This window comes from Arvicanthis niloticus, chromosome 2 (assembly GCF_011762505.2).
Source record: "Arvicanthis niloticus isolate mArvNil1 chromosome 2, mArvNil1.pat.X, whole genome shotgun sequence".
NCBI classification, from domain to species: domain Eukaryota; kingdom Metazoa; phylum Chordata; class Mammalia; order Rodentia; family Muridae; genus Arvicanthis; species Arvicanthis niloticus.
The window spans coordinates 116,366,244-116,392,110 of record NC_047659.1 but is presented as its reverse complement, the minus strand read 5'-3'; the positions used below and the strand labels follow the sequence as shown (position 1 = coordinate 116,392,110).

The following is a 25,867-nucleotide window of genomic DNA, read 5'->3' as shown; positions in this document are numbered from 1 at the left end:
TGAGACCCTGTCATAAAAACCAAACCCATCAGAGGTCAGGAAAAGAAAAAGGGGCTCATGAGAGGTGGAAAAAAAAACCTTAAAAGAGAGGAGAGAAGAGAAATGGAACACAGGTGATTTGAAGGGAGAAGGAGGAATTTTGAGGGACATGAAAGGGGTGAGTAGGGGTGGGGAGCAATGGAGAGGGAGGGGTGGTGGGAGGAAAGACCAACCAAAATGAAGTACCTATGAAAAAGGAAAACTTGCTACTTTGTAAGCAAACTTAAAAATAGCAATACCACTAGTGACTTTTAAATCCACAATAAAGTGTTGCTTACAAGAAAAAACAAACACTTTATATTTGGCCTAGACACAGAGAAGGGGTAACTTGGATTGAAACAGGTAAACTGAGAAAAATACCTTGCCCCTGTTTTTATCTTGCTTAGAGTAAACAAACCTATTAGTCATCCTAGTTCTCAACAATCAGTACCCCCAGGACCCAGGGACACCCACCTTCCATTCCCTGAAGGGGGACTAGAAGTGCAAAACCTTGTACAAAATCACTTTTATATTTTGGAAACGTACTCAAATATATATGTACACACACACACAAATACTTTAACAGAATGTAGAACAAGCTCACAGTGTCTCTCTTTGTGAACTTGGCCCTCACACCACCAAGCTGCAGTCTCTGCAGAAATTAAGGGAAACAAACTAACCCTTGACCATTCTTTCCTCATAAAAGTGTTGTTCTTTGCCAATGGCATTTTCACAGCTCTTCCTTTTGTGTTAGGATGAATTTACCAGGCAGAAATAGAAAGTGCTTCCTGGCATGTGAGTCTTTGCTTCCTGGAAAAGGTGAAGAGAGGCACTTTCCTATCTAACTGCTGATCCCATACTTCATCAAGACCCTTCCTTTAAGAGCTTGCTTACATCTCATTCCCTTGGGGCAAGACTACCCTTTTGAGGAAACTTGGCAGATGTTATATTTAGAAAAGTGTGGACCAGACAAACGCCCCTATCAGCTGCTGAAACACATGACCCACAGGAGCCGGAGTCTGTGTCCTGTGTTCTGCTATTTCTGCCTGCCCTTGGGAAGACTTTATATGAAAAGATACACAATTGGGCACTAGTGGTTCATATGCCCAAGAGTTTATAAGCCCCAATATAAAAGGGCTTTATAGTAACTCCTTGTAATAATTCAGTTGGCTGATTTTATTGGTACCATAATCGCTAGAACATGAAAAAGAAGGAATTTTGTGACTACTGCCAAGAGCATTTAAGACAAGAGCTCTTTTTTTCTGGGGCTAGAAGTCAGGACCTAGCACATGCTGGGCAAGTGCTCTGCCACTGACCTATTGCCCAAGTCCCTGAGTTTCTTTCTTAACATTTCCTCCCTACATCTCCTATTTGTAAGTAGGCAACGTTCATTCTAATTCAACATATATGATGTTTTCAGCTTCCAGGAAAAGCTACACAGTTGGTTTATACTCAAGTAAAGATTTATGCTGGGCAGTGGTGGCGCACATCTTTAATCCCAGCACTTGGGAGGCAGAGGCAGGCGGATTTCTGAGTTCGAGGCCAGCCTGGTCTACAAGTGAGTTCCAGGACAGCCAGGGCTATACAGAGAAACCCTGTCTTAAAAAAACCAAAAAACAAAACAAAACAAAACAAGATTTACTAACCCTGAGGCAAGATGAGGAACAAGGGCAAGCCATCTTCTAGGTTCCCCAACACTGAGCTGAGTATAACTTCACAGGAGCTGGAATTTCAGTGTTGGTGTCTAGAACCAAAGGGAGCTTCTTATCCCTTATTCTCTGTTCCATCAAGGAGGCATGTGACTCCCCAGGTCACAGGAAATCACCAGCCCCTTACCTTTATGGGTGTTATGGAGTGATTTATATCATCCTTATGCAAATACTGATTTTCTAACCCCTGGAACTTCATAATGCAATTGTATTAGGAGATGTATCAGTCTACTTTCTGTTGATATAACAAAATACCCAAGACTGAGTAACTTATAAAAAAGAGAAGTTTACTTAGCTCATAGTTGGGGAAAGGGGTTCTTCGAGAGTCCCTTGGCTTCATCACATCACAACAACAGCACAGGAATGAGTATTGATTGAATGGTGAGCAGGAATCCAGAGAGCCAGGAGGGGCCAGTATTGCTTTTTTATATCTATTCATTCACAAGATCTACCTAGGGATCCCGGGAGAAGAAATTCCATCAACCCTTCCAAGATCAGCAGTTCAAAGTATCCAATCAACTCCAATCTCCAAGACATCTTCTGAGGTTGCCAAAACAGAGGCAATCAAGCTTCTCTCACACAAGCCCCAGGAATTAAAAAAAAAAAATCCTGTCCAAACAATAGGAGACAAAGTCGCTACAGACAGATAACTAAGACAAAATGAGGTCTTACGAATAGACTTTAATCTAACATGACTAGTGTTCTTACAAGTAAAGGAAATTGGTTCAGAGTCACACATGGGAAGTGTGACACAGGTTGATGACAGTCACCTGCAAGCCAAGGAGAGAGGCCTCCAAGAAACAGAAAGGCCAGTACTTTGATTTTGGACATCTAGTGTCCAGAACCAAGAGAAACACATTTCTGTCACTTAAGTCACTTGAGCTGAGGTGATGTTATAGTGACTCAGCAAGTTCACATGGCGACATGTAACTGCTTTCGTTCCCACTGTTCTCACTATCTGTCACTTTGCCCTGTATGACTTGAGACCACCATTGCCTGTGTGCTGCTGTGTGCAGACCCCATGACTCTGCCTGTTTGGGCAGAGCATGAAGAAGGACTCTGTTTTCAGATGCTGTTCGGGTTTCCTTCCTTGTTCTGACTTTACGACTGAGAGTCGTGAGACATTCTCCAAAGCTACCTAAGCCTGCTTGCCTCCGTGTATAGCTGTAGGAAGGAGCCCTCTGGGACTGAAGCCTGTGTGGGTGCACATGTGTATATCTGGGCATGTCTGTGTGTATGTTTGCTTGTGCATGTGAAACATGCTTAGATCTAGGCTATCACCAGATTCCCTTACTCAAATGTCAGTTTGTTCCAGAAAGTAAAAGCCAGTTTACCCTAACCATAAGATGGGGGGATGAGCAGGGGGCACTGCTGGGAGTTTGGGAAGACAGAGAGTGAAAGAAATGGTTTGTAGTTCATCCAAGCCATGAGTTTTGGAGCTCAGACATATTTATCTCTTACCAACTTATTAAATTGCACTCTTTAGACCATGTGTGCTACTTATTATATTAAATTAAATCTATAAAATTACCTTGTAGTTTATTACTTTTAATTTCTTTGTGTATATGAACTGAACACAGTGGTACACTCCTATAATCCCAGCACTCAGAAGGCAGAGGCAGGCAGATCTCTGTGAGGTCAGGTCAGCCTGGTCTATGTAGCAAATTCCAGGCTATCCAGGACTCCAGGACCTCAAGGCTTCATAGTGAGACAAAACCAAACAAATTATGTATATGAATGTTTTGCCTGATGAACACGTGCATGCGATGCCTACTGCAAGTCAATATAGGAACCAGATCTTTCAGAACTGGGCTGCTCAGGGTTGTGAGCTACCCATGCGGGTGCTGAGAACTGACCCTGGGTCCTTTGGAAGAGCAGTGAGTGCTCTCAACTAATGGGACATCTCGTCAGCCCTAGTATTAAAAAAAAAAAAAAAAAAAAAAAAAAAAAAACATTTGAAGAGGCTCATATTCAGATTTTCAACACCCTTGGGATATGACAGTGATTGGAAGACTTCAGCCACACTTTAGAGATAGCTCAGAATCCTGCTCCAGTGCGGTGTGAATTGAATGAGTGACTGGTTTCCCTGCTTTGGAGTATGGAAACTATGGAGTTGGAAGGCGAGGACTGGCTGTGTGGGCGAACACCTACACTGACTCTGCCACCCAGGGTGAGAAAGCAGTGTGGAATGGAGGCACCCAGCAGCCACAGAGGAAGCATCTGACTGCAACAGCTGATTGCTGTAACAGGGATCCCACGCCTCAGCTTCAGGCAGGGTAAGGAAACATCCCCTGGTCCAGGCCTTCCTTCTCCCTCCCAACCGTAAGCTCAGTTTCTACTTTGGCATGCAGACTTTGATATCATCTGGACGGGTATTTAATGAGGTAATGTCATGGCAAGATCACCTGGAAGGAATCTTGGGAGCAACTGGTAGGGACATGTTCAGAACAAGTCCCAGCTCTTGCATCACTCTTGTGGGTTTAGTGCGTGCTAAAATAGAGAGTAGATGGGACCACTATTTTCCTGTTAATTCAAAGCAATGGAGTTTAAAGATACAGCCAACATTTTTTAAGGATGTCTGAAACCAGAGGCAGAACTATGTACTGTTTTCCTTCCTGATAACCTTGTATTATGGTATAGCATATATGTAGAAATATGTACCAATTATTAAAAAAATTAGCTCTCATGTTAAAAAAAACTCACATGTCCAATTGTTTTTATTAATCTTTTTGCAGTTACAGTAACAAAATACCTAGTCTGGGAAAAGTGTGATTTTTTTTTAAGCAAGTTTGTTTATCTTAGTGTTGAAGGCTGGAAGCCCAGGGTTGATTGAGTGGGCCCATGAGTTTGACTTTTGGTGAGAGTGGCAGGAAGGTTGGTCTCACAAGGTGGGAGCTGAGCAGAAGAGAATAATCACATGACGTAACAGGAAGTGAGATTCAGAAATAAGCCTTGCTCTTTTCTGACAACTCATTCTAGGGAAAACTGCCATGAAATCGGCATCAACTTTCTCCTAGGACAGTATTCAGCCACCAACCTTCCACTCGACCCCACCTCTTCCTGATTCCATTACCTCTCACATCACTGCCCCATAACCTAGCTCCCAACATCCCAAAGGAGATAGTGTTTCCAGGACTCCGAGTGCTCCCTGCCATCTCCTAGTCCCTGTCTTTTCTTCTGCTATCCAGACTTCCTGAGACAGGAGGACAGTCAAAGGAATCTTGCTTCTGAGTCATGTCGATCTCCTTTGGCTTGAAGGATTCAGCATGTCAACAAACCATACATTTGGGCACTGTGCAGCCCAGATTGCACTAACATAAATACTACTGCCATAAACAAATTAGTATATTTGGATAGATGATGACACATCAAGAATTCTGTTGAGTATGTTTAAATGTTGAATAGGCTGCTCAGATGCTTTGTTTCAGGAAATCCTATCAGGCAATTTCCTAATATCGCTAGATCGTTGTTCAATTCTACCATTTGTATGAGTTCTTACTGAAGACTTCATGCTTGCAGCATTGATTTTTTTTTTTACCAGCTTCTCCGTTATAGCCATTCCGTTGTGTGTTTTAAAGTCTTTGAGAAAAAAGATATTGAGACATTGGAAAAGAAAAGTCTTCATAAATATTTTCTGAACATTATTCACATTTTGTTTGTCTAGTATATAAGTATATAGAAAAGTGTTTAAACCCTAGATAATCAATCGTATACTTACTATCCAAAGATCTCAGAATGTAATTGGGCTTAAGACTCAATTGTATTGTATAAACAATATCATGATCTTGTTTCAGAAATGGAAATTGGGACAGCAATCTAAGGCAATAACCTGAAAATATCTGCTTACATTTTAAATGCCCATTGACTGTGTTTCTCCTTTGAAACTAATAATATAAGAATACCTAAGTTTATGAGTTTTATGCAGTTGTATTATTTAGACTATTGTTTATGATAGCAGGAAAAAAAACCCAACATGGTCTGTCAACACGGAAATAGTATAATGCCAATATCATGGTCTACTGCACAGCCACTAAAAATAATGATGTGGGGCTGGTATTTAAATTAGTATTATTATTACTAGAAATAGTGTTTTATTGCATTTTATTTGTGGTTGGGAGGATCTAACTCAGGACCTTGCATATGCTAGGCAAACTTTCTATCTCATGCTGGCTTACAACTCTCAGTAAGTCCTCTTCCAGGGCATCTGATGTCCTCGTTTGACCTCCTTGGAACATGCATGTGGTGTTCATACCTACATGCCAGCAAAACACTCCTGTGCATAAAATAAAATCTTAAAATCTAAAAACATGAGACAAAATAAAAAAAAAATAAATGGCCAAAGAATTCAAATAGATATTTCTCCAAAAAAAATAAATCTCCAATAAACACGTGAAAAGATGCTAATCATCTTTAGTTCTTAGACAAATCAAAACCACCTTGAGATAGCACTTTGTGTTCCCCCAAGAGGACTGGGCTTAGAAGACCAGTGCTAATGAGCACTGATGAGGATGTAGAAAAGGAACCCAAACAAAGTGATGCAACCACTTCGGAAAGCAGTTTTGAAGTTTCTCCAAAAGTTAAAAATAGAGATGCCACATGACCTAGCATTTCAAATTCGAAAATACTCTTAAGATAAGGACAAGAGTGCAAAGGTTTATTTTTGAGATACCTTTGGGAAAATTTCCCAAGGAGGCAAGAGGTAGGGTGTGGGGTGAAGAAATAAGGCCCAACAAAAGCCCTTAAAGACCAGGCAATCCCTCACCAAGGCAAGGCGAACAGTCTGCTGGGGATCTGTGGGAGACGGGGAGCACATCTCTTGGTTGTCCAAATCAGTGGGCTAGTCTGATGACATGCTTGCTAATCCATTCTCACTGGTCAGGCTGGAGGCCTGCCCTGAAGGAAAGAATGTTCTAGAAGCTCTGGGGGTTTTCTTGGCCTCCTATCCATATCAGTTAACCTAACTAGGTAATTCAGAGTTCACTGCCTGGTAATTCTAGATCCTGTGAAGTAGATAATCAAGATCAACCCTCACACAAAGTTTGCAGTCATCCAGCTGAACCATCATTTCAGAGCATTTAAAGGTCAGCCGGCCAGCAGGAGAGGCCGCTAAGAGAGGAGCATGAGAGTATGAAGAGAAACGGCACAGAGGGGAGTTGGATTCGGAACTTGAGCATCGTGTCCTAGTTTCATTTCTGTTGCTGAGACAAACACTTGGACAAAAAGCAACTCAAGAGAAGGAAGGGTCCGTTGGCTTAGAATCCATGTACAGTCCATCACAACAGAGAAGTCACGGTAGCAGGAGCTTGAAGCAGCCAGTCACATCACTTGATAGTCAAGGGCAGACAGAGAATAAACACATCCTTGCTTGCTCCCTTGCTGGCTTGCTACTCAGCTAGCTTTCTCTACTCTTCTGCATCAGAGCCTGGCCCAGGAAATATGCTGCCCACATTTAGGGTGGGTCTTCCCACCTCAATAATCAAAGCACTCCCCCGCAGCCATGGCCAGAGACCAACCTGATCTAGATCACTCTCTGTTAACATTCTACTCACTTGATTCTAGATTGTCTCAAGTTGACAGTTAAAACTAACCAGAACAGATGGGAAACCACATATAACCCGAGGAGGCACCTGCCTCCACAGTCCTCACAATTTGTCAGACTGCCTTACGTGATAGACAAGCCGTGTGCAACCACCATTCTTAAGTCAATTGAACAGCGTTAAAAGCAGAAAAAGAGGTATTCAGTGTGGCCATATTGGGAAGAAGGGGAAAGATGACTATTGACCCCACACTCTCCTCTCTCATGCCCCCACCAAGTCCATCTTCAGGGTCCTGACATGAGGCTTGGGTTTAAGCAGAGTGATGCATAGGTAGTGGTCCTGGTCAACGTGGTCTGATCAGCTGTTCAGCACTGCCTGAAATCTCTCCCCTGACACATTCCTTCTATGGCTGACACCAAGTTTCTTCCTTTTCAGTTTCCCGGCACAGGAGACTCCTGGGAAATTAAGGTCCTTAGGGATGCCTTGTTTCAATACTCTGAGGATGGAAGGGGGAGACATAAGTCTTTCTTGCAAATATTCTCATTCTTGCCAGGTAGGTTACATCATCTCTGCTTGGACTTAATTCCAAAGCTTTGTTACGGCCTCTCAGACCTTGGTGACTGGACCACTTCTGTCACTGGAGCATTAAACCCCTCTTGAGAAGCAGCACAGACAATCAAGAAGTTGCTTTCTGTGTACTCAGAAACAGGCTTCCGTCTCAAGCATCTCAGAGAAAAGATAAAGTTTCTACGAATGTCTGAGAAACTCATTGCTTGAGAACTGTAAGTGGACATGATTGCCTAAGCAAGCTAAAGTAAAAGAGGGGAGGTTTCAAAACATTTTAAAATCACTTATTTCTTTTTATGTGTGTGTGCCCACCTCAGTAACATTGGTACAGAGGTGAATGGGTATCAAGCTCTCCTGAAACTGCAGTTACAGCTGGTTACCAGCTACCTGATGTGGGTGCCAGGAAACTAATTCAAGTTCTCTGGAGAAGAGCAGTGAGTGAAGGTTCTTAATTCATGAACCTTCAAACTTAGCTGGAAAAAAAAAAAAAAAAAAAAAAAAAAAAACTGTAGCAGGGCACTGGTGGTCCTCGACTTTAATCTCAGCACTTGAGAGGCAGTGGATCTCTAAGTTCGAGGCCAGCCTGGTCTATGGAGATTTTTTTGTGTGTCTGCAGTTAGTGTTGTTTTGCAAATGGTGATAATTACAATGGATAAAAACAAAATAGACGAAGAGTAAGGCAAAAATAAGTTGGGGACTTATTCAACTTCACAACGTGGGCAGTGAGGATAGGAAGTGAGCTGACTCTGGGGAGGTAACCGAAAACATCCATTCGATCCATTCATACCCACACCACAGGAAGGGTCTTCCTCAAAGGAACAATGAGAACCAGCTTTAGGTCCAACTGCACCTTAGCTCTGACAGCGCAGACTGAGGCGGGTGTGCTCTGTAAAGGAGAGACTGAAGGACTGGCGGTGTGGTCTGAATTCCTTGTCTGCACAATTGTTTGGGCAGCTGAGTCGCAAACAGGATGTAAGGGTCTGGACAAAGGTGAGGACAGGATAACAACAGGAACTTAATCTCTATCCTGCTTTATGCCTGAGAGTGATCATCACAGGAATGGTAATAGTGGAAGGACAAGAACGCTGACAGCCAGCCAGAGCAGCGATTCTGAGAGTCTATGGCCTATTGGCATTTGGCAGCGGTTCTGGCCTGTGATCTTAGCCAAAGAAAGTGAGAGGCTAACTTTAGAAGGTGGGCGTGTAAAATGTTCTCTTCTCATTAAGTAGTCTGAAGTGGGCAGTGGCCCTTGATGAGCTGCTCTGAGCTGGGCACCTGTTCCCTTGTTCTCTATCACCAAAGGCCTTCAGGGCAGGAATAAGTGCTCTGGCAACTACTGGGCCTCCCACCCCTGTCCAGACCCCCCCCCCCCAACCCCAACTCCCACACAAGGAGGGGGTGGAGTCGGCTGCTGCCAATAGTAACTGTCTCTCAAATTGTGTTTCAGTGAACTTCGTTCCTCTTGGACAACCACATTCAGTCGTGTGATTCTCTAGTGGACACTGGGACAGAAGAGAGGAAAATCTGCCTTAACTGCCCTGCACAGGGCACCTATCCAGTGAACTCTGGAAGCCATTGGATGGAATTGTATCCAACCTTTTACTTATTTTTTAAATTTGGATTATATTTATTTACTTATGGGGTATATGAGGCACCTGCCACCAAGCCTGACAACCTGAATTTTACTCACATAGTGGTAGGAGAGAACAGACTCTCATAAGTTGTCTTCTGACCTAAATTTAAAACAAGAAAGAATATTGGGGGGGGGGTTATAAAATGGAATACCTGCCATGAACATGAACATGATATCAGTGTGAAGATGAACCTACCCAACTGTTATCATTGTTTATTAGCCGTATAGAAACTCTAGCTTTCTGGTTCTTTGCTGCAAAAGGAAGTCTAGTTTCTGAAAATCAAGTCTTGGGGAGTCTGACACTCTGTGAGGTCTGCAGTCCCACTTTCTCTTCGCTGACACATGGAAACTCGGCACTGAGTCATTTCAAAGGCTCACAAGGGAGTCCAGTCCGTCCAGGATCCAAAGAACAGTATAACAACTTCCTGGTAGTAAATCACTGGGCATCAGCAAGTTGGTCTAAGGAGATAATGAGATACTGCATTTCCTCCTTCCTTGTCAGAATTTAGTCAAACAGGAACTTCAACAATCACTTTTCTTGTCATACCATCAATGATTTTAGTACCCTCCCAGCGACTTCAAACATTTCCCTGAAATTTTAATGAATGAACAACCCTTGCAAGACAAATGTTAAGGGAGGAAACCAAGGTTTTAGCTAGAAATGTGGGTGAAAATATGCTTGGCAATGAGTCACAAGTGACAGTCAGCATAACAAGTTGAAGATACTTAATCCCACCTGTTTTTATTTATGCAAAGGCTGTCTTTACTTCCAGATAATACAATGGATAATTTTTAGTGAGACAATTATGCAATCACTCAGTAATGTTATTTGTGCACCTAAAAGATTCCATAAAAAGTTTCTGCCTCAGAAGACTTGGATAAGGGCTGGAGTGATGGTTAGACAGTTAAGAGCACTGGCTGCTTTTCCAGAGGACTGGAGTTCGATTCCCAGCATCCATAAGTCAACTCACAACCATCTTGTAGCTTCAACTCTAAGGAATCCGACATCCTCTCTGGCCTTTTCAGGCACCCACATTCCTGTGCAGATACCAGAACACATACATATACACAAAGAAAAGTAAAAGAAATGTTTTAAAAAATTATTTTATTCTTATTTTATGTATTACATGCTTTGCCTGTATGTGTATCTGGGCAGCAAATGTGGTGGATAGCTTTTTAAAAGACTGTGGTGAGGGCTGGAAGGTTGACTCAACTGTTACGAGTATTTGCTGGTTTTCCAGAGGACTAGGCTTGATTCCTAATACCTACATGGCAGTTCACAACTGTCTGTCTGTAGCTATTGTCCCAGGATATCTGGGATCTGACACTCTCTTCTGACCTCTTTGGGATCCAGTCATGCCCGTGGTGCAAAAGGGGCATACATGCAGGTAAAACACTCATGCACCTAACATAGTAAAATAAATAAATCTAAAATATCTTTAAAGATACTGTGATCATAGTGAGCACATTGTAAATCCAAGTTATTTTTAATCTATCAAATGAGTTGACAATTGGGTCCTCTATGTAAGAGTGATAGCTCTTGGTTACAGTCTTCTCTCTCTCCCTTCAGTCTCCCTCTCCTCTCACCTTTTCTTCCTTCAGGGCTATAAACTGAAGCAATCATTCGTGATCATTCGCTACATTCTTTCGTATTTGTCCTAAATAGATGTAGTAAGATATTGTCTCATACCTGCTGTTTAAAAACTTACCATTTTCTATGTATAAGTGTTTTACCTGAATGTACATTTGCACATCACTTTTCTACCTGGTGTCTTCAGAGGTCAAAAGAAGGCATTGGATTTCTATAATAGAGTTATAGATGGTTGTGAGCCCTCATCTGGTTGCTGAGAATAGAACCTAGATCCTCTGGAAGAGGAGTCAGTACTCTTAACAACTGAGCAGTCTTTTCAGTCCCTATACTCATTATTTTTACTCTCTGTTCTATATGTTTGTTATAATTTTTGAAAAAAGTATAACAAACTGGAGCAAAAAAAAGTCCCTAGTATACAGTGGCATTTTTTGTGTCTAAAACAAAATAGCTCATTCTGTCCACAGAGATCATAGAACCTCTTGATTACTTTTGGACAAATTCCACCATCGGTCTTATGCAAGTCCCCATCTTTGCAGGCCTGAGGGTGAATAACCCGTAGCAGACACCGTTGGCATGCTGCCCACATTTTCTTGGATGTGTCTCTCTGTGTTTACGTGGCACCGCAACCCTTTCCTTCCTTAGGGTATATTTCCCTCTAATAGTCTGATCTGCCATTCTTGTTTGAGACGTGTTCTCTAATTACTGGAACCATTTTGCACAAATGGAACCTTGGATTGCTGGCAATTACTCTCCGCCAGTGGTTGTTGGATGCTGGACTCCCAGATTCTTGCCTGTACTTGGAACAAGTCTGGGGTCTAGCATATACTAGAGGTGCCTGCAGGGTCAGATAAAAGCTACCCTCTGCAGGACTTTCCTGCATCTTACATGTGGGACTTCCTCCCTGTCCCTGTGTGTTTCCTATTCTTAGTGCTTCCTTAAGAAACTACTTTCACTTAATCTTAAGGGTTGTTTAGGGGAATCCAAACTAACATATGACCCCAAACTCTAATCTATCATCTCCATCTTGGGCTTCATAAACACCGCATCATTAACGTAATTTGATGGAGTCTGGGGTGGGGATGGGGTGAGTGGGCTTTTGATTATTAATGCTTTTTCTCCAAAGTCTTTGACTCTTATAATAATTTATCCAAGTTCTAGCTCTTTATACTCTATCAAATACATCTAGAAACTGTCAGCTTAATGTCAGCATTAAAATGTATACACTTACATTGTAGATTGCATGTAACTTCAAAATCGCTTTTAATGCAGAAAGTTGGAACCATAAACAACTTCCTAGTTGAGTTCTGGGAATGGGGTGGGGAAGCATGAATGCAAATCCTCCCAGTCAAGGCTTTACGGCTACTGTATATTCACTATGAGCTGTCGTGTGAGTGCTGGAAATTGAACCCAGGATCTCTGGAAGAGCAACCAGTACTCTTAACTACCAAACCATCACTCCAACCCTATAGTCTCCTGTGTTTTGAGGCTTGAGATTTAAATCCTAAATGACCTTATTTTTCTTGGAAACAAATTCTTAATTTTTTGAGGTCTCACCAGGCAGGGATACAGCAGGAGTAACTAACTCATTGGTAGAGAATCTGCAACCAGTCTTTTCAGTCCATCTTGCGTGTCTGGTGCACATAAACTTCCTTATTGACCTATTTCCTGTAGTACAGGGAAGATTTCATCAAAGGAAGTACATGTCATAATTACACCATGATTCAATTGTTTAAAGTTCCTATTATGGCCAATTAATTATAATGAGAAACAGGGCTCTCTACTTCTCCCTGATGGTATGCTTTGGAAAATGGCAGGCAGCACGTCCCAGTTTTGAGAGGATGTTTGTAACAGGAAGTTTCATAAGAAGAATTTGACAAAGCCCTTGTGTGTATTATGCTCTCAGCTGTATTTGCAATATCATTTCCTATTGTTGATTATCCCGTAATTCTGGTCATGCTGCAAGGCTGGTACTGGTGATGTGTTTATTTACAGAGGAGGTAGTTTGGGTGGAGAAAAGAGGGGGACAGCTAAGAGGTTATTTCTGGTGTGGTTAAAAAACAAATTAGAGGCTGGAGAGATGGTTCAGTGGGTAAAAGTGTATTCTTCCAGAGGATTCAAGTTAGTCGCTTGCCAGCTCCTATGATGGGAGAAGACTCACAAACCACATATCATGTCAGCTCCAGGGGGATGTAATATCTCTGTTCTCCACAGACACCTGCATTCCCATGAATAGACCCATACACAGACTCATAATTTAAAATGTAATACAGTTTTTAAAAAACAGGTTAGCCTGGGTGCAATTATCTTCATTTCCTTTTTTGTTGGATGATTAGAGAGTTTTGTTGTTGTTGTTGTTTGCTTGTTTGTTTTTTGTTTTTTTTTTTTGTTTGTTTGTTTTTCGAGACAGGGTTTCTCTGTGTAGCCCTGGCTATCCTGGAACTCACTCTGTAGACCAGGCTGGCCTGGAACTCAGAAATCTGCCTGCCTCTGCCTCCCAAGTGCTGGGATTAAAGGCGTGGGCCACCACTGCCTGGCTAGAGAGAAGTTTAATGATTTAGGAAATAAACATACTAAAGTAATATGAAGTAAATTGGGCCATTAAAAATTAAAATGAGGGGCGAGGGATATAACTCAGTCAGTAGAGTGCTTGCCTAGCATGGTTGAGTTCCTGGGGTCAATCTGCAGCAGAACGTGACCAGGACATGATGGTACATAGCAGTGATATTAGCAGATGGATTAGAAGTTCCAGATCATCTTTGGCTCCGTAGCAAATCCAAGGCCAGCCTGGGATGTGTGTGTGTGTGTGTGTGTGTGTGTGTGTGTGTGTGTGTGTGTGTGTGTGTGTGTTTTGCCTTGTCTTAGTATTTACTAAGAAATAAACATCTCAACTGATGAGATGGTTCATCAGGTAAAGGTGCCTGCCATCAAGTCTGATCCAAGCCTGATCCAATCTCAGAGATACACAGTGGAAGAAAAGCCCCAACTTTCATAAGTGGTCCTTTGACCTCCACACATGCAGTGCAGAACATAAACCTCCTTCACTCATACACATAAGTAAGCAAGCAAGCAAACAAATAAAGCCAACAGTATCTAAAAGTACCAACATGAGGTTTAGAGGGGAAGGTCTTTATTCCACAGCTCTGTCCCATCTGCATCAGAAGTTCTGGGGAGTCCCAGTTCTCTATCAAATGTGTCCTGTGACATAGAAGAAAGAGAAGAAATGGTGGCCTCAGAAAGATCAATTTTTAATCTAGGTTTCATCCACTAATGTGTAGCCTTGATCTAGATAAGGCTCTCCAAGCCTCAGTTTCCTGCTCAGCAAACCATCCTAACTTCATAGAGTTGTTTATGAAGCTTAAATTAGATCAAGTTTGAACAGCAACTCTGTTACTACGGACAGAGCCTTCTGTTGCTTAGTGCTCCTGCCTCCATTCATCCAGCCATCTCTTCCTTATTTCTATGTTAGTTTGTGCAACGTCTCCTGAATTCCATTTGATCTGATGTGTCCTCCTTTCTCCCTTTTATGTATTTGTCTCCTCTCCTTCTTTAAACCCTCTAAAAACCCAATCCCTCATTAAGCCCTACCAACTACTTAGAAAATGCATCTTGCTTATCAGTTTTCATTTAGACTCATAAATCAGTTTCCATGACTCACATGATATCAATTATGCATTTGTTTCTTCCTACATCATTTGATTTACATACTGGCCCAATATTTTCTTTTATCTTTATGACTACCTCTGCTGGTATCAGAATTGAAATCTTACACATTTTTAGACTTTCCTATTTTGCCTTATTATATATTAGCTCAGTGGAGTATTATGACATCCTGTGATGACTGCAGGAAAGATATCATCATTTCCTATTCTATTTTGTATAAATACAAAACAGGCTCAGTGGAATAGGTGACTTGCCTATCGGGATCACAGCACTGGTTTCGGTCAATCATGTACCTTAACCAATTTTGATCCAACACATACATACACATGACCTTCAAGAGCTCCATCTTGCCCTGCTGTAAATGATCCTAATTCCAACAATGAAGTTGTCAAGTGCCAAGCCCTAGTAATCTGGGTCTTCGTGTTCCTGCACCACTTTTACAGACTACTCCATAGAACCTATTTTAATCCACCTTAATACAATATAAACCCCACTTTTTTATAAACTGAAATTCTTTAGGTATAGAAGAATCGGAAATAATGCTTTTGGCATTCTAATAAATTAGAGTTACCAGGAGTTATACTTAGATCCTGATGGTAAGTTGAGATCATCAGCAAAGCATTAGGCTTTGGCTTAAAGGATTGGCAAATTCTTTGACCAAACAGGTTCAACCATCCCTGATTATAATTCATGAGTTGGAGAGACTATTTACTTTTACTGTAGTCAAACCTGTTCATTCCTTATCTCATAAACAGTAGCAGTATTAGATTACACTGATCCTTGTTCTCTGTGGCTCAGTTTCTATACTGCTCAGATTCTGTACTATGTCTCTAAAAGCCCAAAATTACAATGCTCTGAAAATTCTCTAACTATATTTGAATTCTAGAAAAGACTGTATGTGAAGGCACTTAGATGCTTGAGGACAAATTTGTGGAATCTCAATAAGCCTCTTTGTTTCAGGTGGCCCCACTGTCAATTTGATGAACCTAGTCATGAGACAAAAGAAGACAAGTAGAACATTGGAAAATACATCCAGTTTTTGAAGGATTTATGAATGTTTGTGCTGGCATCAGAAGTAAGTCTTGATTCCCTTCTGAGGCAGGTTTTGGCTCATGTCTCATTCCGTTATCTATTTTAATGGCTGTGAACCTCTCTTAAACCTAACATATTTTTAAATATTTTTATTTTTTGAAAATATAATATAATTATATCATTTACCCATCCTTCTCCTTCCTTTTCTCAGCCCTTCCCATGTATCCCCCCATGTTCTCTCAAATTTGTGATCTTTTTTCTTTAATTGTTGTTTTACACACACACACACACACACACACATATAAACACTTAAGTGTAACCTGCTCAGTCCATATAATTTTACCTGTATATATACATATATGATTGCAAGATTTCAGAGCTTGGTACTTAACCCTTCGTACTTAACCAATCAGGGACTCTTTTTTTTTTTTTTTTTTTTTTTAGATATTTTATTTACACTTCAGATGCCATCCCCTTTCCCCATCCCCCCCCCTTAGAAAACTCAGGGACTCTTTCTTAAGAAAGACAATTTCTCCCACTCTCAGCATCCCTTAGTTCTTTGTATGAGAAGAACTGTAGTTCTTTGATGAGGGTTGACGGCTCTGAGCTTCCCTCTTTCCATGTGAGCATCTGCTGGTGTTGTCATTGTTCAGGTCTTGTCTAGGCAGAGATGATCATGAGGCTTAATCGGCATAGATTCTCTGACACTTCTAGGAAACACAATCTCACAACAGTTTCTCTGGCTCTTACAATCTTTTTACCCCTTCCCCCAACCGCCACCATGATCCCTGAGCCTTAGATGTAGGAGTTGTGTTGTAGATGTATCCACTGGGACTGAACATCATAGAATCTCTCTTGTTTTCTGCATTTTGATTGGTTGTAGTTTTCAGTAATGCTTTCTTTCTATTGCAAAGAGAAGTGTTCTTGATGAGGGATGAGGACTACACTTATCTGTGGATATAAGGACAACTATTTAGAATTTAGTTGGGAACTATGCTTGCTTAGTAAAGTGTCAGTTGTAGGTTCTCTTTGAAGATTCGTGATGTCTCTATGCCTAAGTAGCTGGCTAGGTTTCTAGAACCAGACGTGATTTCTCTCTTGTTGAAAAGACCTTAAGTTCAATTAGAGAGCTGTTGGTTGCCACTAAGATATATATGCTACGCTGATCATTGGAGTATTCATAGACAGTCGTGGGGCTTTTGGTTGTTCACATTTCTTAGAAGCCTGAATGGGATCTTCTGGTACCATGTTAGCTAGTCCTCAGGGAAGAGACTTTCAGATCAGATCTAGGTCGGTTCCTCTGGGTCCTATTTCCAAAGTGCATGGGATATGCAGCAATGGAAACCTACCTTTCCCCTCTAGGAGGTAATCAAGGGGAACAGCAATAACTGATAATGTTTTGGAAGTCTCTTGGACAACTTAGACAAACAATTCCAAAGAGGCCTTCTCTTGCCTGATGGTATGGTTTTTGTTAGATTGCCCATGGCTCTTGTCAGCATTGTCAGCATAGGTGGGAACATTTCATATTCTTATGACTGTTTTTAGACATCCTTAGTTACATGTTATTCTACCCTCCTTCCTCCTTCTGTATTCATCTCCCTCCTCTTCACTAATTAAAGCTGTATCCCAATTTTTCTCACTTCCCCCCTCAGGTCATTTGTTCCCTATTATTCTCCTTTTTAGTCCCCATCCCCCCCTCTATGATCTCCTTCTATGTTCCTGGTTTCTTCAGTTACTCCAGGTTATATACCCACATCTGAAGTACTGGAGTTAGGAACCACTGATAAGGGAGAACATACAATGTTTATCTTTCCAGGTCTGGGTTACTTCACTCAATATGATCTTTTATAACTATTCATTTACACAGATAGATGCTGATGAAGGAGACTTAGCCCATCTTTAGCAATTTGAGTATGCTTGTGACATTTTGTTTTATTACCAAATGAAGCTATTACAGAAATTATAGGAAATAGTGTCTCTTAACTCCTTGAGCGATAATTAAGACAACTTCATATACATGAATGAGTACTTGGAACTGAACTTTCAACCTATCAGTATATAGTTCAAGTTTACATTGTGTTAAGCCATGAGGAGAAACAAGATGTAAATACGGGCTTGATTGAAGAGTACATGAGTTTGGCTCCCAAAATATATTAAAGATATCTTAAAGCACTAAATGGAATATAACTAATTAATAGATGAGACAATTCATTCTATTTCTATCAGAAAGAAATTGCCAATGTAAACCCAAGTCATTGAAAAATTAGTACCCTACAAAGGCATGCAAGATGTTGTCTTTTGGGTTATCAATGTATCAAGTGTCATAAATGACAACAAAGAAAGTTTATACCCTAAGCCAAGAAATTAGTTGTTTGTTTCAGTTCTAGATTGCAATAAAAAAACAAGCATCTCCCCCAGGGCAGTGGTGGTGCACGCCTTTAATCCCAGCACTTGGGAGGCAGAGGCAGGCAGATTTCTGAGTTTGAGGCTAGCCTGATCTACAGAATGAGTTCCAGGACAGCCAGGACTACACAGAGAAATCCTGTCTCGAAAAACCAACCAAACAAACAAAAACAAACAAACAAACAAAAAAACCCCAAGCATCTCAGAATCCAGTAGCTTACAACCAGCAACTGTGATACTATTTTTTTCAATTATATAACCTGGCTTGGATCACCTGTGTGATCTGTTCCCCATGATGCTGATTGGAACTCTTGCCATCTCTATGGACACTTGACTGAGTTGGCTGTCTACTGTGAAGAACCCACATGGATGGCATTTGATTGTTAGCTGAGAGCTAACGTGGTGTCATAGATTAGGTGTTCCCATTCTCCATATGAGCTGAACTCCTCACACAGGTACCTGTGCTCTAGGAAGAAGGAAGCAAAAGCTGCACAGCCCTTTAACATGTCAAAAGTCTCAGGTCATCGACATTCCTGCAAAAACAGTCCAGATATTAGAGAAGAAATGAACAGCATCTTTCCATAGCAGAGGGTTATGTATAAAGTGTGGGGAAGCAAATTTTTTTATGATGGTGAGCATTACAGAAGGAAATCATTGGAGACTGCTACATAGAGCTCGTGCATAATCTCAAAACACAGAGAACTAATTCAAAACCTTTCATGGTGACAACCCTGCTATGCTCATTGCTGGCAGCTCAGCTACCAGCCTCCTGCCTTTGCCTTCTTCCAAGCTGAGTTTCCTTGTAATCTAAACCTACAACTTCTAAGTACAGTCAAACCTGTGATGCCTGCATCTCTTATGGAATTAACAGCCTTCTGCTATGGACTTGTTTTCCAAGCTCGAACCTCATCTCCTGCTCTCCTGGACCATAGGGCATCTTTTTTGTGTAACAAGTTCTCTTCCATCTCTATTCAGGACACTGATGCTCAGCTCCCTCTAAGTCTTCAGGAACATCTAGCTCTAGCTTGCCTGTGTAGAATTTGACTTGCTTCTCTTAACACCCTGCCTCTAACACTGATAGAACATAGAATGGAAGAATAGCCATACAAGGGCTTAAGAAATTAAACAAATACTGACTTAGCCAGGGACTTAAGCTCATGATGTTTGCAGAACAGAGGAAGAAAGAAGAAAGATTTTGAAGAAAGGTAGGGTGCGTGAGAAAATTCATGTGTGGGGCTAGGTGCTGACAGCCAGGCAAAGTTCAGATTTGATGTGATATGTAGTGGTAAGCCACTGCACATTCTTGATATGAGGTGTGGCTTGGAGAAATGATATCTAAGCAAGATTAGTAAAGAGATGGAATGTAGGGCAGAGTGGAGAAACTAAAACCCAAGAGGCCAGTGGTTACTGGGCTCTGGGGGGGGGGGGGGAGGTGATGAGCACCAGCATGAGAGAAGCTACAGTGGAAATGACGGATGTATTGCCTTGAAGACTTCAGAGTGACACTATTATTCAGTTACTTGTTTACTTTTGAGACAGAGTCTCACTATGTATCCCAGGCCTCACAGAACTCACTATGCAAACCAGTGTGGCTTTGAACTTACAAAGGACCACTAGCTTCTGTTCCCTGAGTGCTGGAAATAAAGGGATAGGCTACCACGGCTAGTGGCAGTGATTTCTTGGACATGGGGAATTCTAATGATCACCAGAAAGTAGACTGTTATGATCACCAGTGCTAGACTGTGGTAGAGTCTAGAGGAAGGGTCGGGATGATTGACAGCAGTATGCAAAAAGTCATGGACCAGGAAAGACTTAGGGAAGAAGCCTCCTAAACAGCTTACTCACCTATGATGGCAGATACTGGCATAAGGAGTGATGACTCAGGACAAATGAAGGCAGAGGAGCTGGGTTTTCGTGGCTGTTTTAACTGAGGAGAAAAGGAGACAGAATGTAGTAACAATGACTCATCTGAACCTTGACAACTGTTGGAGATAGCAGAAAGATAGGCATGAAGACAGACACATAATAGACCTCTATCATCCTACACAAACTGTCTGTCCTGGTTGCTAGGTCTGAGGGTTCCCCTGAGGATCGTTCATATCGCTTTGCTTCAGATGAATTTGAAGCCAAGGATCCCAGTCATCTGTCACAGGTAGAAGAATAGGTTGAGAACCTCAATCATCCTTCAGGCAAACAGCCAGATCCACCAGACCCTGAGCTGCAAAGCGGCACTGCACTGGCTCATGCTACTTCCCTGCCACATCACAAAGCCTTCCTCATCCTCAGGCTGTCTCTGGAGGAATGAGGCCCTTCCTCCTCCTCTCTCTTTTCTATTTAAAGCTTGGCACACAAATGCTGCTATCATTTGTCTCTTTCCTTTGTAATGGGATTTAGCTTTTGCCTCTCTCAATCAATGCCTCGCATCTAAAAGTCTCCATCATCCTCGAGGTTTTAATCAAGTAGAAGGCTTCCTCCTTTCTGCTTCAGTGCACGCACTCTGAGAGAAATAAGAAATATTCTCTTATATAATCAGTGCAATTATGACCTACCTCTTTCCATTGCTAAATATATTTTTTGAATCACACATGTACCATAAAATTTGATTTCCAAATTGTAACACTAAAGATAAAGCAGACTATTTTTCTGTCTCTGTGCTGACTCCCACCATCCTTCCAAAGCACATTATTGTAGTGTTTGTTTTCTGTCTTTTCAAGTTTGTTTGTTTGTTTGTTTGTTTGTTTGTCAGACAAGGTTTCTCTGTGTATCCCTGGCTGTCCTGTAACTTGCTCCATAGACCAGCCTAGCCTTGAACTTGGAGATCTGCCTGTCTCTGCCTCCGGAATGCTGGGATTAAAGACATGCACTATGGCCAGGCTCAAATGCATATATTTTAAAGGATACATTTATATATGAAATATATAATTATGCACATATATACCTAATTAAAAACTGCTAGCATTTTAAAGCAGTAAACAGAAACTACTGATACCTTCAGAATGGATGGCTGGAAATGTCTTAAACCAAATGAAAGGAGCCAGACTTAAAAGATCATATATTATACAATTTGACTCATAATATTTTGCAAAAGAAGAAACTGTAAGAATAGAAACATGTCAATCAGGCAGTGGTGGCCCATGCCTTTAATCCCAACAGTTGAAGGCAGAGGCAGATGGATCTCTGAGTTTGAAGCTAGCCTGGTCTACAAAGTCAGTTCCAGGACGGCCAAGGTTACACAGAGAAAACCTATCTCAAAAACTCTGAAAGAAAGGAAGAAAAAGAAAGAAAGAAAGAAAGAAAGAAAGAAAGAAAGAAAGAAAGAAAGAAAGAAAGGGAGGAAGGAAAGAGGGAGGGAAGGAAGGAAGGAAGGAAGGAAGGAATGAAGGAAGGAAGGAAGGAAGGTGCCAAGGGCCAACTGTTGCTCTTTGTTTCTTTTTTCTTTTTTTGTCAACCATTTACTTAGCTTGATCTCTGCTACTATGTAGTTATCCTAGTTCATTCTTTTTTTTTTAACTACTATGCAATTCTTCCATTATACACATATTGCATTTTTTTCATTTATTTAATCCTGGCACTCATGATTCTTCAGATTTGTTTCCATATCTCTGCTAATAAAAAAACCAAAACAATAAATAGCATTGTGCACATCTGAGACAGTGACTGCATGGTGGGCATATAGACATGGTGATGGGAGAATTAACATGAGTTATTATTTCCTACTGCACTTGAAGCTCTGAATAACACATGCTGAGCTTTGCTTCTGCCATCTCAATTACTTTCTACCTCAGATAACACCCCCTTAACTTAGAAAGAGAGAGTTACAAACCAGCAGTTTTGACCTCAGTGTCTCTGCTTCTATAAACATGCTTGCTCGTGAACCTTAGCTGTGTGACACAAAGTTCAAACCCTTAGTCTACCGGTAAGAGGTTAAAACTATGCAGTTTAGCCTATAAATGTTGAAACCCAAAACAAAAGAATTGAATTTGGGCCCAGTCTCTCTCCCCAGAATTCTAGCTTTCCCGGGTCTGCTGACTGGGCCTGCCAGCAACAGTTCTCCAACTTTCCAAGTGCATGTTTGGTTTCTTGAAGGTCTGATATCTCCAACAGTAGCAGTGTTAGAAGGTGAAGTACAAATTGTGGGCTTCATATATGCTATCAGACTGGCCTCCACAGTGGCCAAACACATTTGCCCTTTCTCTAAAATACTAACTCTTTCTATCGTCAAACCAACAGATGTTTACTCATCTGATTCTGCTGTTAGAGGCTAACATACCATAAGATTATACTTTCCTTTATTTTTAGCTAAAATGTTATAGTGCAAGTTAAGCACAGCCAGAGTCATACCTGCCTACCATTTTAACTTTTAAATGTGTACCTTGAGTTACATATACCCACAATGTTATTTCTGTTTTGCCTTCTTAAATTATGATCTTAAACTGAGCATGCTCGGAATGCAGTACTTAGCTGGGCATTCTCAGGAATTGTCTTCCCCCTTAAATGAATATGTACAGGTTGCTGAATAGAAACCCCATGCTTTCTTTGTGGAGGGCTCTGCTGGGTTCTTCCTCTTTCCACTCACCAAGAGGCAATCCACTCTATTCACTTGCACTACTAACAAAGTTTTGCTTTGTTTGAGAAAGGGTATCATAAAACTGGAGCCTTAAACTGGTTCTACCTCTTGTGCTGGGATTACAGGTCTGTGCCACCAGACCCAGCAAACATGGGCTACATTAGCCTCTGCTTGAAAATGGGATGGAATGCATACTCAAATGGATCTCAGTGCCATAGTGTTGGAAGAGGTTCCAGTGTTTTGCCTGTTGACTGCATGGGAATGAACTTACTTATCAGGAAAAGAGCCCAATATTATGGGTGAGAAAGGCTGAAGAGAACCACAAAGAACTGACCAAAGACATGAAAGAAAAGCAGAGGCAAAAAAGTTATGTTGTCTTAGTTGCTTGTCAATTGCTGTCATCAAACACCACGGCCAACCAACTTATAAAAGAAAACATTTAATTCAGCATACAGTTACAGAGCTAGAGTCCATGGTAGTGGAACGAAGGGATAGATGAAACTTCTATCTTGGTCCACAAGCATGATGGGGGAGGAGGGAAAGAGAGGGAAAGAAGGAGAGGGGAAGAGGGGAAGAAAGAGGGAGGGAGGAAAGATGAGAGGAGGGAGGAAGAGGGGGGTGGAGAGATCCCAGTGACATACTTCTTAATCCTTCCTAAACAGTTCTACCAATTAGGGACCAAGTATTCGAACACATATGTGGGACATCTCATTCAAACTACCACATCATGGCAAGATCTCATATGATGTTTGGAAGCAAATGGGTTTCTGGGAGAGCAAAGATGTGTTTACACCAACTTAGTCTATTATATAGTGGAGTTTTACTAACTGCTCTGCACACACATTTTATTTAATCTTTGTGATTAACTTCAAGAGTTATCTACATGCTCATAACTGTTCTACATGGCTTCCTAGAGTTCTCCTGGGCAATTAAGCTTCAGTTGCCACAGCTACACGCTTGAAGGCTTCTCCGTTCTCAACCTCACTTCCTTACCCCTTGCTATTAGTTTCCCAGCTTCGCCTTCTAATGCGGCGTTTGCGCTTTCATCCTTGGGTTAAGGTCAGAGCTGCTACACTGTAGCTGTGGTCAGCAGACACAGATACATAGTCTTCTCAGGTCTTTCATGGGTCTGTTTGTTTTAGCAGATGCTGGGGTGGATGCTCAGAGCAACAGACTGCTGCAGGACTTGGCTGGGTTTGAGAGTCTCCAGTCAGGTACAGCCAACGGAAGGATGGTCTGCCAGAGGAGAAAGACACTCATCACTATGCACGCGAGATGCTCTCCAACCGACTGATGTCCCACAAGCCAGCAAGGCAGCCAGGAACCAGGACCACAGACCCATTACCCTAGGAAGAACTGGAGGACACCCTCCCCAGAACCTGACATCTTTTCTACCATATAACTCACTTGGCCCTTCTTTAGTGCATCAAATCTTACAAAGGTCTCAGAGAAGAACGCAGATGATGGGAAATATCTGTAAGACGGAGTGTTGCATTGTAGGACAGTAAGTGATTAGATTGGAATTGAAAATTTATTATCTGCTAGTCAGAAGTGGATGGGACCTCAAGACCAAGGTCAAATGATAAAAGAGGCTTTCCCTTCTCTGCTGTGTTGAGATGTGTGATTCCAGGCAGACATTGTAGTAAAAACCAATAATCCCAGGATTTGTTAGTCTGAAGATGAACACACCATGCAATCCTGTCTCAAAAGGAGGGAGGGACAGAAACTTCTGTGTATGTGGTTGAACTCTAGGTATCAATGGTAGGAGCCATTCCCTTGAGGATTTAAAGAACTTCAGAGAAATAACATGCCACCCAATGATGAACAGAAATGGGAAACTCTTGACAATGTCTTTCTAACATGCTGGCTCTGAATTGGCCTCTTCAATTCTATCACACTTTGGAGAGCGCCTCTTTATTTATTTTTAAAGTACCTCTCAACTCCTGAATTCTCTCCCTCCATTAACAGGATGTTATTAAAAATGGGCCAAGTTTTCGGGCAGGCTTCAGTTCTCTTTCGGGAGGGGATCAGTATGCAACAAGCACTTGTCTGTCTGTTTTGTATTCCCCTGGAGTGGCTCTGTCTGTTCTCTGCTAAGACAGGATCTGACCTCCCTTGGCTCAGATGGGAGCCACTCCAGCCCCTCAGCCCTATGTGTACAGCTTGCAAGACTCCCACACAATTGCCATTGAGAAGCTGCCAGTGAGGAAGAGGGTAGTGTTCTGGCCCCAACACTCAGCCTCTGGCTGAATCCCACAGATCTGATTGTTGAGGGTGAGAGCAGGGGAGGAGATGCTATTGTGGAGAAAGTGGGAGGCCACTTTACAGAATTTATACAGTACCTTCTAGTTGGTGTTGGCAGGACTGTATTCATCCACAGCCAGCTACTGGCTCAAAGGCTTAACTGACAAAACTCCAGCTCCTTCCCTGAGCCAGTTAGAGGAAGCAGTCTAAACTCTCTCGCTTGGGTAAACTTATAGTTCCTACTGGTTCCTAGTCCTGAACAATATCTAAGAATAGGGCGCCAGGTATTTCCTTTATTGGCATCATAGTGACTTTTCATAGGATAAGCTCAAAATGGAAGGGCCAGAGGCCAGCCTCTGCTTAATGGTGGGGGGGAGAGGGGGGCTGTAACCATAGCAGCAGCAAGAGTAACACTAAGAGTAGAGATTATGCTTGGAGCCCTGTCCCCAGGCCAGCCCACAGTAGGTGGCCTTCATGAGCGCAGACAACCCTTTATCATCAATGGGTCCACATTACTTTCAAGGAAACTCAGTCTGAAAGAAGAAATTTGCCCCAAATCCTAATCCTGCAACTGCTAAATGACTCAGCCAGGAAGCCAAAATTAAAACCCAGACTCGTGTTCTATCTCGATTTCTCCTGAATTTTTTCTTTCTCAAAATCTTTGGTGTTATGATTTGAAAAAAATGAGTCTGGTGACAGCTCAGTGATAGAGTGTCAGCCTAGCATGTCCAAGGCCCAAGCCCCAAAAGAAACGGAAAAAAAAACTATTTAGTGCCATAGCAGCACAGATAGGTGATCCTAGCACTTGGGAGGTAGTAGCATAAAGATCAGAAATTAAGGTCAACCTTGGTTACAAGGTAGATTTGAGACCAGCCTGCGTTACTTGGGACTCTGTCTCAAAGAAAC

General features: G+C 41.8%; 1 long non-coding RNA gene across 3 annotated transcripts; it reads left to right on the top strand.

Moving 5' to 3' along the window:
- LOC143441458 (uncharacterized) lies at positions 1–25,867 on the top strand. 3 transcript variants are annotated; one of them, XR_013108866.1, is made up of 5 exons: positions 1–113; positions 7,700–7,817; positions 9,279–9,418; positions 15,676–15,790; positions 23,863–25,867. It is a non-coding gene; the product is annotated as an uncharacterized LOC143441458 (long non-coding RNA). The 3 variants fall into 3 exon arrangements; XR_013108865.1 differs by having other exon boundaries at positions 13–157; XR_013108867.1 differs by having other exon boundaries at positions 13–157; positions 23,860–25,867.